The sequence below is a fragment of the Macrotis lagotis genome, chromosome 1 (assembly GCF_037893015.1).
Source record: "Macrotis lagotis isolate mMagLag1 chromosome 1, bilby.v1.9.chrom.fasta, whole genome shotgun sequence".
NCBI lineage: Eukaryota > Metazoa > Chordata > Mammalia > Peramelemorphia > Peramelidae > Macrotis > Macrotis lagotis.
The window spans coordinates 113,542,067-113,554,270 of NC_133658.1; the positions used below are offsets into that span (position 1 = coordinate 113,542,067).

General features: G+C 33.0%; 1 long non-coding RNA gene across 1 annotated transcript in view; it reads right to left on the reverse strand.

Annotated features, from left to right (window-relative positions):
* Positions 1-11,060, reverse strand: part of LOC141514032 (uncharacterized) — a 118,897-nt gene extending 107,837 nt beyond the window's left edge. Inside the window, exon 1 of the long non-coding RNA XR_012475926.1 lies at positions 10,973-11,060. This is a non-coding gene — a long non-coding RNA (uncharacterized LOC141514032). The remainder of the gene's footprint in view (positions 1-10,972) is intronic.
* Positions 11,061-12,204: the final 1,144 nt, after the last annotated feature.

The following is a 12,204-nucleotide window of genomic DNA, read 5'->3' on the forward strand; positions in this document are numbered from 1 at the left end:
ATTCTTCATCAAATGCCTACTATACAGATAATTGAAAAAAGGCAGGAATTTTTATTATACATATATTTTTCCATTTTGTATTTCTAGTTGTTAAAGTAAGCCATTCTTTTTCAAATACATTAATCATTGAGAAATAGTATGCTTAATATGTAAGATAATTGAGATAGCATCTAGCCCCAAACCTCTTATTAATTGAAGACTGATAGTTTAAGTGACTACTCAAGGCCTCTTTCCCTCCTTTTCCTGTTTTCTATGGACCTTCTATATCTGTCTAGCCTTCTAGCCCTAGAACCTTAATCTGTTCGCATTCTGTCTTATATCCTAGTTATTCTTGAAGAATAAGTAGAATCTTTGGTTTGGTTTAGTAGTGGTGGAATAGCTAGAAACTAGTTCTTCTTATCATCAATTCAGAATGTTGCATATTAGAATGAGTCTTTATTCTTCAAATGGAGGGATAATGAACAAGAACACTAAAGTAAAAATGCCTCTGTAAGGTCTGTCCATACTCCAAAAATTTTTCTTTTTCAAGGTACCAAAATTATTCCTCAGAGATCAGATTAGCCTCTCAATTCAAGGAATAAAGAACAAAAGAACACCTGTGTGAGCCATTGTATAATGGGATCAGGTAATTCACTAATAAGAAAGTCAATTAATCAATTAAAAAATCTTGTAGTTACTTAAAGGGTACCATACACTGTGCTAAGTACTGGGAATACAAAGAAAAAACTCATATAGTGTAACCTCAAGGTCACATTCTAATGAGAGAATATATATATATATATATATATATATATATATATATATATATATATAATTATACCTAAAATGCCTAAAGAGGGAATAACCTTAGAGTCATTCATTGTAATATTAAACTCCAGAGATATGTATTTTAATTTTAGTTGTTTTACTTTCCTCCTTTGATATTATTTTCTCCAAATTTTCCAGATAATTCAGTTCCACAAGTATTTTACAAGTGTTTTCTATGTTCTAAACAAAATAGTAGATATGAGATACAAAAGCAAAACAGTTGAAAAACTGACATTCTTTTGAAAAAAAATTATAAGATAATTACTTATTTTAAGATAATTTCATATTATAAGATAATTTCTAATCAAATACTGTTTTTTCCAAATTTTCCAGGTTATTCAGTTCCACAAGTATTTTCCAAGTGTCTTCTATATTCAAAGCAAAATACTAGATATGAAACACAAATGCAATACAGTCAAAGTTTATATTCCATTTGCAAATTTTACAAGCTAATTATTTACTATAAGATAATTTCTAATCAAATAGATATTAGTCAAGGTTTCTAGATGATTTAATTGTTAATTCAGATTTCTATAGACATCTTTCTAAATAGAGAATGAAGTCTTCATAGGATAAGTGGTATATTTTTGTTTGGGCTAGCCTTAAAGGATAGGTAGGATTTTGATAAGGAAAACTGTTGAGCAGGTTATCGAGACTGAAAGAAAAAATGAGCAAGATCTGGGAAGGATGGGGCAAGGAGGGGGAATCAGGAGATAAGGAAAACATAATTGAGAAATGGTAAAAATTTAGTTGTGTTGAAAAATCAGGTGATTGTGAAGGGAAATACTGGAAGATAACATGAAAAATTGGTTTGAAATCATTCTGTACATAGTCCTGAAAAACAATCTAAGCAATTAAGATCTGGTGAACAATGGAGAGCAGCTGTAAGTCTTTGAGCAATGGGGTGACATGATGAGGCACTACATGTAGAGCATGGACTAGGAAAGCAGAGACCTGGGCTCAGTCACTTTCTCTGTCTCTTTGAATCTTAGTGTTGCCACTTACTTCTGGTACATCTATGGGCAAATCACTTTGTTTCTGAAAAGCTCAGTTTCCTCAACTATACAGTATTGGGATTTGATTATACCCAAAATTCTTTTCAGTTCTGATGTTTAATTATTAAGGTCTTTAAGATTATTAATCTACTGAAAACAGATGGCAGTGATGTTAAACTCAAAATACAAACAAATGCCTTTAGGCCACATATTGACTTAGAAAACCACAAATTAACATTTCCTAGCTATATTTTTATGTGTTTTGTTAAATATTTCAAATTACATTTTAATCTATTCTGGACCAAACTGAGGAGCTTTGTAGGAATGGAGTTTCCCACCTCCGGCCTAGAATGAATGACAGAGAGTAGAAAGAAAATCAATAAAAAAATATGGCAAGAATCCAGGTGAGGGGGTCATTTATTCATTACTCATTGAACAAGAATTTATTAGTGAATCTACTATCTACTTGTTCTGTGTTAGAAAACCTGAATTAGAGTGGTGGTGATGATGGAAAACATATTAATTATATATATAGGAAGTCAGGGAAAGGGAAGAGTTAAAGATGACCTGAGGCTTCTAGTCTGGGTAATTGGAAGAATAGTAACAACCAATCAATATCATGTATGGGAAGAGAAGACAGATCTTTTTTTTAAGAAAGACATGTATAGTTTCAGTCACATTGAGTTTGAAGCATTGGAAAGACACAGATGTAACAATCCAGCCAGTAATGAATGAATTTATCATAAAATTTTTCTGTTTAACTACAAGGGCACACAAGAAAATATAGATCATCTGACAGAGGGATAGGGAAATGTGAAACAAAAGTAATTATATCTGAATACTGTTTTGGTGTTTATAAGATATTTTAAGTACTTTATCTCATTTGATCCCTTCAAAGACTTTTTGAGACAAAAAGTACAAATATTAATTTGTCCAAAAAGAGGGAAGTTCAGAGAAAGGAGTGGTGGTGATTTCATCTATTTCACAAAGTTGTTCCAGTCATGCATTTTCTCTCCTTTCTTAATTCAGACAGCTTTTCCTGTTCCAGGAACTTAAATGACTATACCTACCTGTACCTGCTTTTAGCCACTGTCCCTGGAAGCAGTGATGCAAGTGATAATGAAAGTTTCTCCATGACAACAAGAGTGGATAGAACTGGAACTATTTCCTATCACCTGCTTTAATTATTCCCAAACTAACTCCTAAAATATATATAAAAGTAAATGAAAACCTGTTTCTCTCTGGTTTTGCTCTATTAAGTAGGTGGTAAATGAGATTTGTTAACTCTTGTGTAGATAAATAAGGGAGTTTATGAAAAAGCATTTCATTTGCATATTTTGATGTGATGGGTGTGGATACCTAATGATACAGTAATCTGTAAGTTCCTTTTGAGCTTCTGGGTTAGTTAATATTCAATATTTTAAGGCAATGGAAAGGCTGTTCTTATGCAAACCAAATTCTCCATTTAAAAATTCACTTTAAAATGTACCTATAAGGTCTGTTGATCATGGCAATAAAGTCTCCCACAAAGCACTATAAGCATATGCACCCACTTATGAAAAATACAGCCTTAGGCTTTGCCTCAGGCTCCATTACTCCCCTGCCTCTCCTTACTGTCCAGAAATGCCCTTGGTATCAGGCCTCATAGCAGAAAATGAATTATGCTGCCACACCAAAAGAATGAGATTTATCTCATTTAAAAATATTTTATGAAGTCTTTATGCCAAATTGAAATTTTTTGCTTTCTCTACCCTAAAACTTTTCTTCATCCAATTTGAATGTGATCTAATGAGAAATAATAAGTACTATGGCTAAAACCATATAGATTTAAAGAAGGACTTTTCATATCATCTAATCTAAATCCCATATTTTACACATGAGGGCGAAGAGATCTAAAGAAGATTGTGCCTCTTCCATTTCTTTTTCTACTATAGATGCCCTCTCTCTCTGTTCTCATTTTCACAATGACAACTTGTGAGTCATTATGAAGTCACTGAATTAAGATCAAAGTAAAACAAAATGGCAAAAACAAAACTGAGGGTGTTATTTTGATTCATTTACATAATCAAAAGTAGCCTCTTTTTGATTTACAGTTATAGTATTCTCCACCTAGGGAAGGAAGCACAAAGATATAAATTTAAAATGTGAAGATCTGTGTTTGAATAGGGGTGCTGACATTTGGTATCATTGGAATATTGGTTGTTCCTTTACATCTTTGGACGTATTGTTTTTAGCAGTAAAATGAAATTATTGGACTAGATGATCTCTAAGGTCTAGGGGCCTGTTATGAAGGAAAAGTATGTGAAGAATAATGATAAAAATGGGCTTCTGGAACAGAAGTACCTACTATCTGAAAAGTCTTTAATCCCATCCCACTCTAAGTTCTTTTCAAGCTCTAACATTCTATGACTGTGTACCTAAACTATTCCACAGAGATGTCTTCCCGTGTTTGGGTGTTTTAGCAAGGAAAGTTATACGTTGGTTTGACACTAAATCGCAAAGGATAGAGTTCACAGCATCTTTGCTCTCTGTGCTTAGTGCTAAGGAGCAATAGTTTGAGTCTTAACTACCTTCCATCTTATTCTAATTGTTTTATATGCATAAATTTTAAGTCATCTCAACTAGACTTTCATTTCTTTAAGAACATGGGACATATCATTTACTTCTTTTTTGTTCTTTATGTCTCTTATAGAGGCAAGTATGGACAGACAACAGGTCTATGATCCGAGGACCAATTTAACCAGTGAACATCATAATTTCATCATTGATTGGCTCAGGATGATGGAATTTCAATCAAAGCAATCGCCAAAAATTGTCTACTTAGTTATACACTTGGAGAAAGTACCCATAGCACAAAAAAGAATTAAGAATTTGTACCCTAGAGAAAATAGCCCACATGTAATGGCTTCCATGCAAACATGGAACATTCAGAATTGGTTTGAAGCCAAGTCATCCATACTTATTGAATTCAACAATTTATAGAGAGGAAAGTATGTTGGGTTTGACAACCAGCTAAGAAAAACAAAATGTATCAATCCTGGTAAGAATTTATGGTTAAGAGAATGCCATGCTGGTTAAAAAAATTAATTTGCTGCTTATTACCATTCTTGTTATGACTGATATCTTTAAAAGTTGGGCTTATTAGCATGCAGGTCTACAATTATAGTCTGAGCTCTGAGCCTTATAATGTCCTGTCATTTTACCTCTAGGGATTTATGTTGGAATTCAGCTCAGTTCATAAGTGATCTGCCTGAAGGACAGAATGACAGAACCATTAGTACTCTCACCAGCAGATAATGGTAATGATATTATTATTTTCCCAATCAGTTTGGTGATAGTTGTTTGAACCTCATTGTGCCTAATAGAAAAAAAATAAAGGTATTAATATTCAAAAACTCAATGTATTGTGTTTAGCATCATTATTGCTGCTTTTTACTGCAAGTACTTTGACATTTAAGTGAGTTTCCATTTACAATATTGCCACCATAATCTCCTCATTTTATAATTGCTTCTGGATACTTATAAGGTTTAATTTCCGATATTACTTCTCAATAAAAAGAACTCATGTATTAGATTTATGGAAAATCATCCCAGGGATTTTACAGTGTTAGTTTAATGTTGGAAAGGCTCAATACAGCACCAGGTCCTATTGACAACTGACAGCCTCTTTGAGTTATATAGATTTCTTGGGCAAAACAGCCACAGGGGCTAATTACATTTGGGGGTAGAGAGAAGAAAAGAAAGATATTTCTTGTCTGGTAGGCATAGAATGTATAATTAAGTATTATAAACTGAACAGTATCTCAAAGTTTTTTTCTAAGTTGACCATCATTGGATTGCTTGACCCCAGGATGGACTCAGGAGGTCTTCACTGAGCATGCTCACCTATTACTCCAAAGCCCTGACAGATAGCTCCACTCAAGTGTGGGGCTTTCACTAGCTGGCTTGATGTCAGTCAACCAGGGAATAAGTTTAAAAGGTCTGCAAACCAAAGGCACTGCTGCCTAGTCTGGCTGACAGCTTTGTTTCTGGTTGATGGATTGGCTAGGGGAACAACGAGGCAGAGATCAAATGTGGTCTAAACATTTCACTTTAGATCTTGGTATCTGGGGAATGGGGAAATTCTCTTCTCCTTTTCCTTGGCTCTGGAATTAGAATTCAGTACAGAGAAAGAGTTTTTTCCATATATGTTTGTTTGTGTGTTTGTGTGTGTGTGTGTGTGTGTGTGTATGTATATGCTTACCTATCAGCATCAAAACAGCACCTGATAAGCCTTCTCAGGACTGGTTGCTTACATGATCTATCTAAAACCATCCTAAAGGCTTCTTGTTTAATTCAAGGGTACAAAGAATAAATGGATAGTATTGAATCTCTGAAGTTTGTCAGATCTCTACATAGAATGACTTAAACATCTCATAAATCCAATCCACCATGTCATATTCACTGTCCCACATAACACTACTATGTAAGCTCATATATATATATATATTTATAATGATTAATTCTGTACAACAGGCTTCTTGAAATCAGAAAATTGGAAAATACCAGTTGAAGTCAAAATATTGTAATATTAATAAAGTTTCTAGTGAGGCAACAATCTGTGATTTGGTGAGGAAGCTACTGTTTTAGATTCTGGAACATTCAGTCACTAAGCAAGGATTAGAACCCAAATCTCTTAACTAATTCCTAATTCAGAACTTACCACTATGCTACAACATCTGATAAAACGTATATAGGCAGAGTGGTATATTAAAAAAGTTTATAGACAGAGATTTGGACTTCAAGTCAGAAAGACAACTTCAGTCACTTATGAGTTTAGTCTCTTAGGTCACTTAATGCCTCTGGGCCTTATATTTTTCATGTATAAAATTAGAGGACTGTCATGAGAGAGAAATATTTATTGCACCCCATTAGAACCTTCAAATGGTGCAAGTTTCTTAGTGTTGAAACATAGTTTGCTTATATTTTGCCTAGATATCTATTGTTTAAACCATGATTCTGAGTCCAAAACCATGAATTCACTTCCCAAATAGTCTAGTTAACATCTTAGCTTGAACATAAACATAAAAAGAAGATAATATGGACAGAAGCATCACTTCCATAACCATCATTATCACCACCACCATCACTGCTGCTATCATCATCGTTATCAAAGGCAAAAGTTATCCTTAACATACCTGAATGTAGTGACTTATAAAATATGAAAAGAAATCACAGAAATTATGTGACATATCACAACAAGCTACAAAAATTGACATCTATTGAATACTTAGCATGACAAAACCTGGTAGCTAGAATGATGCATCAAAAGCTTGCTATTTTTCATGGACTGAGAGATGAAAAATCTCTATACTACAAATACAGGCTCAACCAATAACCTCAATTGGAATTAAATAATTATCACAGGCAGAATTGTTGCTCACAATCACCCAGACATAATATTGATCCATTAAAACAAAAGAACAACATTTTAAAAAGACATCATTATACCAAAAATTCAATCCCTTAAATAGAATCTTTGTAAATTTGGAGACCTAGAAGAGATGAAAATTCTATGCAGAATAGGAGAAGGTATATAGAATCCTTGTGGTCTCATCTGCTACTAGAGACATACTGAGTGAATTCACAGAAGCTAAATCTTTTCTTCTGCTATCAAAAGCAGTTATTTTATTCACTTGTGCAATAGCCCACAGAACATTATGCATTAAAAATAATAACAGAATGACAGTTTACTACAGAACTATTTCTATCTAGACTACATCAAAGAAGATGAGAACAAGATAAAGATAACATACAGCATGAGCCAGAAATCATAGTAAGGTTTTTAACTATTAAATCTACTTAAGCAATTAAATCTTAAAACTGTACTAAGATTTTGGAAATGCATTTCATATATACATATATATTACATATATATATGTATATATATATATAAAATTAAATGCTTACAAACCATTTTACATATATCATTTTATCTGACCCTCACAAAAATCCCATGAGGTATGTATTTTGTTAACTCCACTTTAGAGATAAGTAAACAGAGATTTAGAGAGGTTAATTGACTATCCCTGAGTCCCATAATTAGTATCTTATATATAGGACAAATTTCGGTCTTCCTGTCTCTAAGATTAGTAGTAAGTCAAACCATCTCTCCCTCCAGAAAATTTATCTGTCCACTATCAGAAAAAAAATTTCTAGTATCATATTGATAGCGGGTCAATATCATCATCTTCATATTGTCCTTCTTGAGGTCTTTATAGTATCTCTGTTCAAATTCAAATTCAATCTTGACTCTGAGGAAGTCACTTAATATTCGACTCAGTTTCCTCAACTAAAAAATGAGCTTTACAATAGCACCCATCTCACAGGGTTGTTGTGAGGATCAAATGAGTTAATATTTCTAAAGTGTTAAGTATAGTACCATGGTGGAATCTATATAAATTCTAATTCCCTTTCCCTTCCCTTCTTCTTCTCCTTCTGTCTTGGAGGAATAATATGAACTAGTCATGAAATTCTTCAAGAAAATTCACAATTACCTAGATTTAGTTATCAGAATGGACTTTTGGAAACATTAAGAGCACTGGTAGCATTCAATTGGTTCATAACTGTTTAGTTTTCATAACTACTTTCTTTTTCCAAAGTAAGAGCTAGGATGTTGCCGCCTTCTCCCACAGGTTTTTAGGAGAGATACCTTTGAACTACTAAAGGAATAATAGCATCATTGCAATCTGGGTTTCATTTTTCTCTAAATGCTGGGGATCCACATAGTAGGTGGTCAAGAAATATTTACTGTTGGATTGAATCTGACATTCCTTTGTTTGCCTTGATCCTAAACTCAAGAGGAATATATATATATATATATATATATATATATATATATATATGATAAATACATGTACATATATATATATATATATATATATATATAATGTTTGTCCTGCATGGCATACACACATGCAATGCATTTGTGTTATGTCCATGTGCATTACACATATGTCACTTGATTCATCATACATATATCTATATTCATATATGTATTTTCCCCTTAGTTTTCAGGATATACAATATATGTTTATGTACATATATATAAAATATGTGCTCTATAATTACACATATGTCTTGATCTTTCCAGCTGTTACAGCTCTCTCCTTCTTTACTTTATTCTTTATTATATTTATTTCTGCATATATTACAGCAACCTCTCCCAAGAGAATGTAAAGTCTTTCATGATAGAAACCATCATAGTGAATTGCTTATAATACATGCTTATTAATTATCTATTGAGGTGAATAAGTACCAGAATATTTTCTTTGTTTGTTAGTTATTGGACCCATTAGATTCAGAGCAGCCTGCCCTCTATCTGAGGTTAACCCCACCAGTCAAAGTAATGAACTCCTACTATATACAAAGTCCTCCTAGGTATTATGGTTGGGGATGGGGTTGAGGAAAGGAGATTAAGGGGGAGGAAGAAGACAATCTCATCATAAAAAAATTAAGGTGCAATTTTACCTGGGAAAACAACAAAAACTCTTAAGGATCTAAGGATCTTTTCTCACAGAAAAATTCCCCTACTCTGTATTTAATATCCAATAAAATATAGTTTTTCCAGTTTTATTTCATGTAATTGCTTTATGCATATTCTATATTTCAGTCAAAATGAATAATTCACTTTTCAATCAATCAGTCAATAAGTATTTATTAAGTGATTTTCATGTGTCTGGCACTGAGTTTAATATGAAATAAAGAAAAAAAGAAAAGAGTTCCTTCCCTAAAGCAGTTTTGATTCTAGGGGGGAAATAGTATATGTATAAAGAGATTCTTAGAAGATAAAGGAAGAAGAAAGATACTCTGAAAGAAGAAGATACTATTAATTGGGGTGGGTGAAAAAGTTCTCTTGCAGAAAGGCGAGTTTGTGTTAATTCTTAAAGGAAGTCGCGCTGCATACAGTGTTCTCATTCTTCTATTCCACTGCTCACAGAGGCCTGGAAAGCCCCTGCTCTCTCTCATTTCTCCTTTTTTTGAAGGTCCAGATAGAATATGACCTCTTTTATGAAACTATGCCTGACTCCTTCCTTCATCCCCCTTGCCCACGAAGGTCTCTCCTTAGAAGTGGTCTAAGGCTCTTTTTCACATATCGCATTAATGTGCATTACATTTATTTTCATATGTTTCACAACCTTCTATTGGACTATGATCATCATGTGTCTTATTATTTTTTAATCTCCTCTGTCACCAAATACAGAAAAGTATGGAAAATAGGAGGTCACATATATTTCCTAAAATTGAAACAATTATTACTTCTTCTAGGAATAATTACTAAAATAGCAAAGGTAAATCAATAAATACTAGTCTCTAACAAATTTTCAAAGTGGAGAATTAGCTATGGATTTGTCCTTAAACCCAAAGTATCATGAATACTTCATTATAAATATTATATTTTCTGTAACAGGGCCTTTTGGCACAGGCACTAAGAAAGTATAGTGTCTTCAATAGAGTAAAAACTGAATTATGTGCATACTCAAACCCAGGGTTTTAAGTTCTTTAGTAGAGTTGCTTTTTTTTTCCAATGCCAAAAAGGTGGGAAATGGAGAGAGAGAGAAACAGTTTCTAGGCAATATTAGAAGTATCATGCCATTTTCCACTATAACTATTTTTTTTCTTTTTGAAATACTTTTTTGAATATTTCTTCCAGAAAATCCTCAAATTATGTTCCTTCTGCTAGGCAACACCAAATAGGCCAATGGTAACATGAAAAGTGTGATCATCATGAAAACATGTGTAGGAATATTTACTTTAACTATTTCCAAACTGTTTGAGTGGTTTATGACATCTCAGAAGGAGCTTAATGATCAACCTGCAGCCTGTAAAGGAAAGGATATTGGAGTGAGACCCAGAAAATCTAGGTTGCAGTGACAGCTGTGACATTAATTCGTTAGAAGATATTGGCTAAGCTGGAATTCATTTTTCCTCTACTGTAAAATAAAAGTGACTGAATTTGTTGACTTTAAAAGTTGATATGCATTGGAAACAGTTGCTAGAAGTTCCTTTAACTTGAGTATTGATGATACTTAAAGTGTGCAAACTGGAAATAGATGCCAGAAGGAACAAAATTTTAATTAAAAAAAAATTAATTTATATTAGGGAAAAGAATGTAGAAATACCTATAATACCTCCTATGGCAGCATCTGATCATGGCAGAGAGATGAAGACCATGGCTTCTTGAGACACATGTCAGGAAAGGAAAGCCTTTGGTAGATCATGATAAAGCAGAAAGGCTTTGAGCACAGACCAAACAACATATTGCATTGAACTGGACTTTGTGACCAGCGTAAGTCTGTTTATTGGATCCCTATGAATGAGGCAATCATTGTTTTTCCAGGTGATCACATGGTGATGTGATTCACATCAAAGCACACATTCAAAGCGCAGAAGTAAGAGAAGTCACTGAAAGAAGTGGTTGTGGAGGAAGTGTGTGCACATGACTTGCTTATTTTTTTTCTCTGAATATTTTCTAATTTGATCTTTCCATATTTTGAAGGGATGTAGGTTTTGTTCATCTTTTTTGGTAGGGAATGTCTTTAAAAAAGAAATGAGGCAACAAATTATTGTTTTTGTTAGATAAATGATTTACATTTCACTACTTCATTTCACTATACATAAATAGATATATTATAAATATTCTAGCATTATCAAATTATATACAGAATTTTAGAGATGATATTAATTAGAGATTATTTGAAAGATGAGAAAACTGAGGCCAAGATCAAGGTTCTTAACTTGGTGTCAGTAAACTTTTTTATGCTTATGTATTGATATGTAAAAATATTTTAAGAAAAATTATATTAAATTATGGTTCCTTTGACTCCTCTTTGGAAGCAAGGTGCAATGTAAGTTCAATATGTTATTCCTTCTTAATAGTTGTTACTGAATAATAATATAGAAAGCTTTAGAAACAAGAGTGAAATCATAATATTTTGTGTGTATTTTTATAAAGATTCTGTCCCAACAATAAAAATCCATTTGATTCTTGGTAGAAGCCAAAAGTATAATCTCCCTTGCAAAGGCAAGTATTGTCTATAGACTGTCCCCAACCTTAGTCATTAAAGGCAACTAGATAAGAGGATGTGGGAATATGATTTCAAGGCCTAATTATCCCAGCTACTCCACCCCTTCCATTACTGTGTTTCATCCCATTTATATCATTTCGCTAAGCTGATTTGAATATTGCCATTAAAACATTGGTGTAGTTCTTTGGAGCATTAAGTTATGGCAGTTTTTCATTATTCCCGCCTTTCTTGGGTATCAGCATGACTTAAATTGTGCTTCAGAAGGACAAATAGCATGGATACTGGCTCATGCAGAGTAATGTAATACATAGAAATAGCAAATAATTTTTAATTGT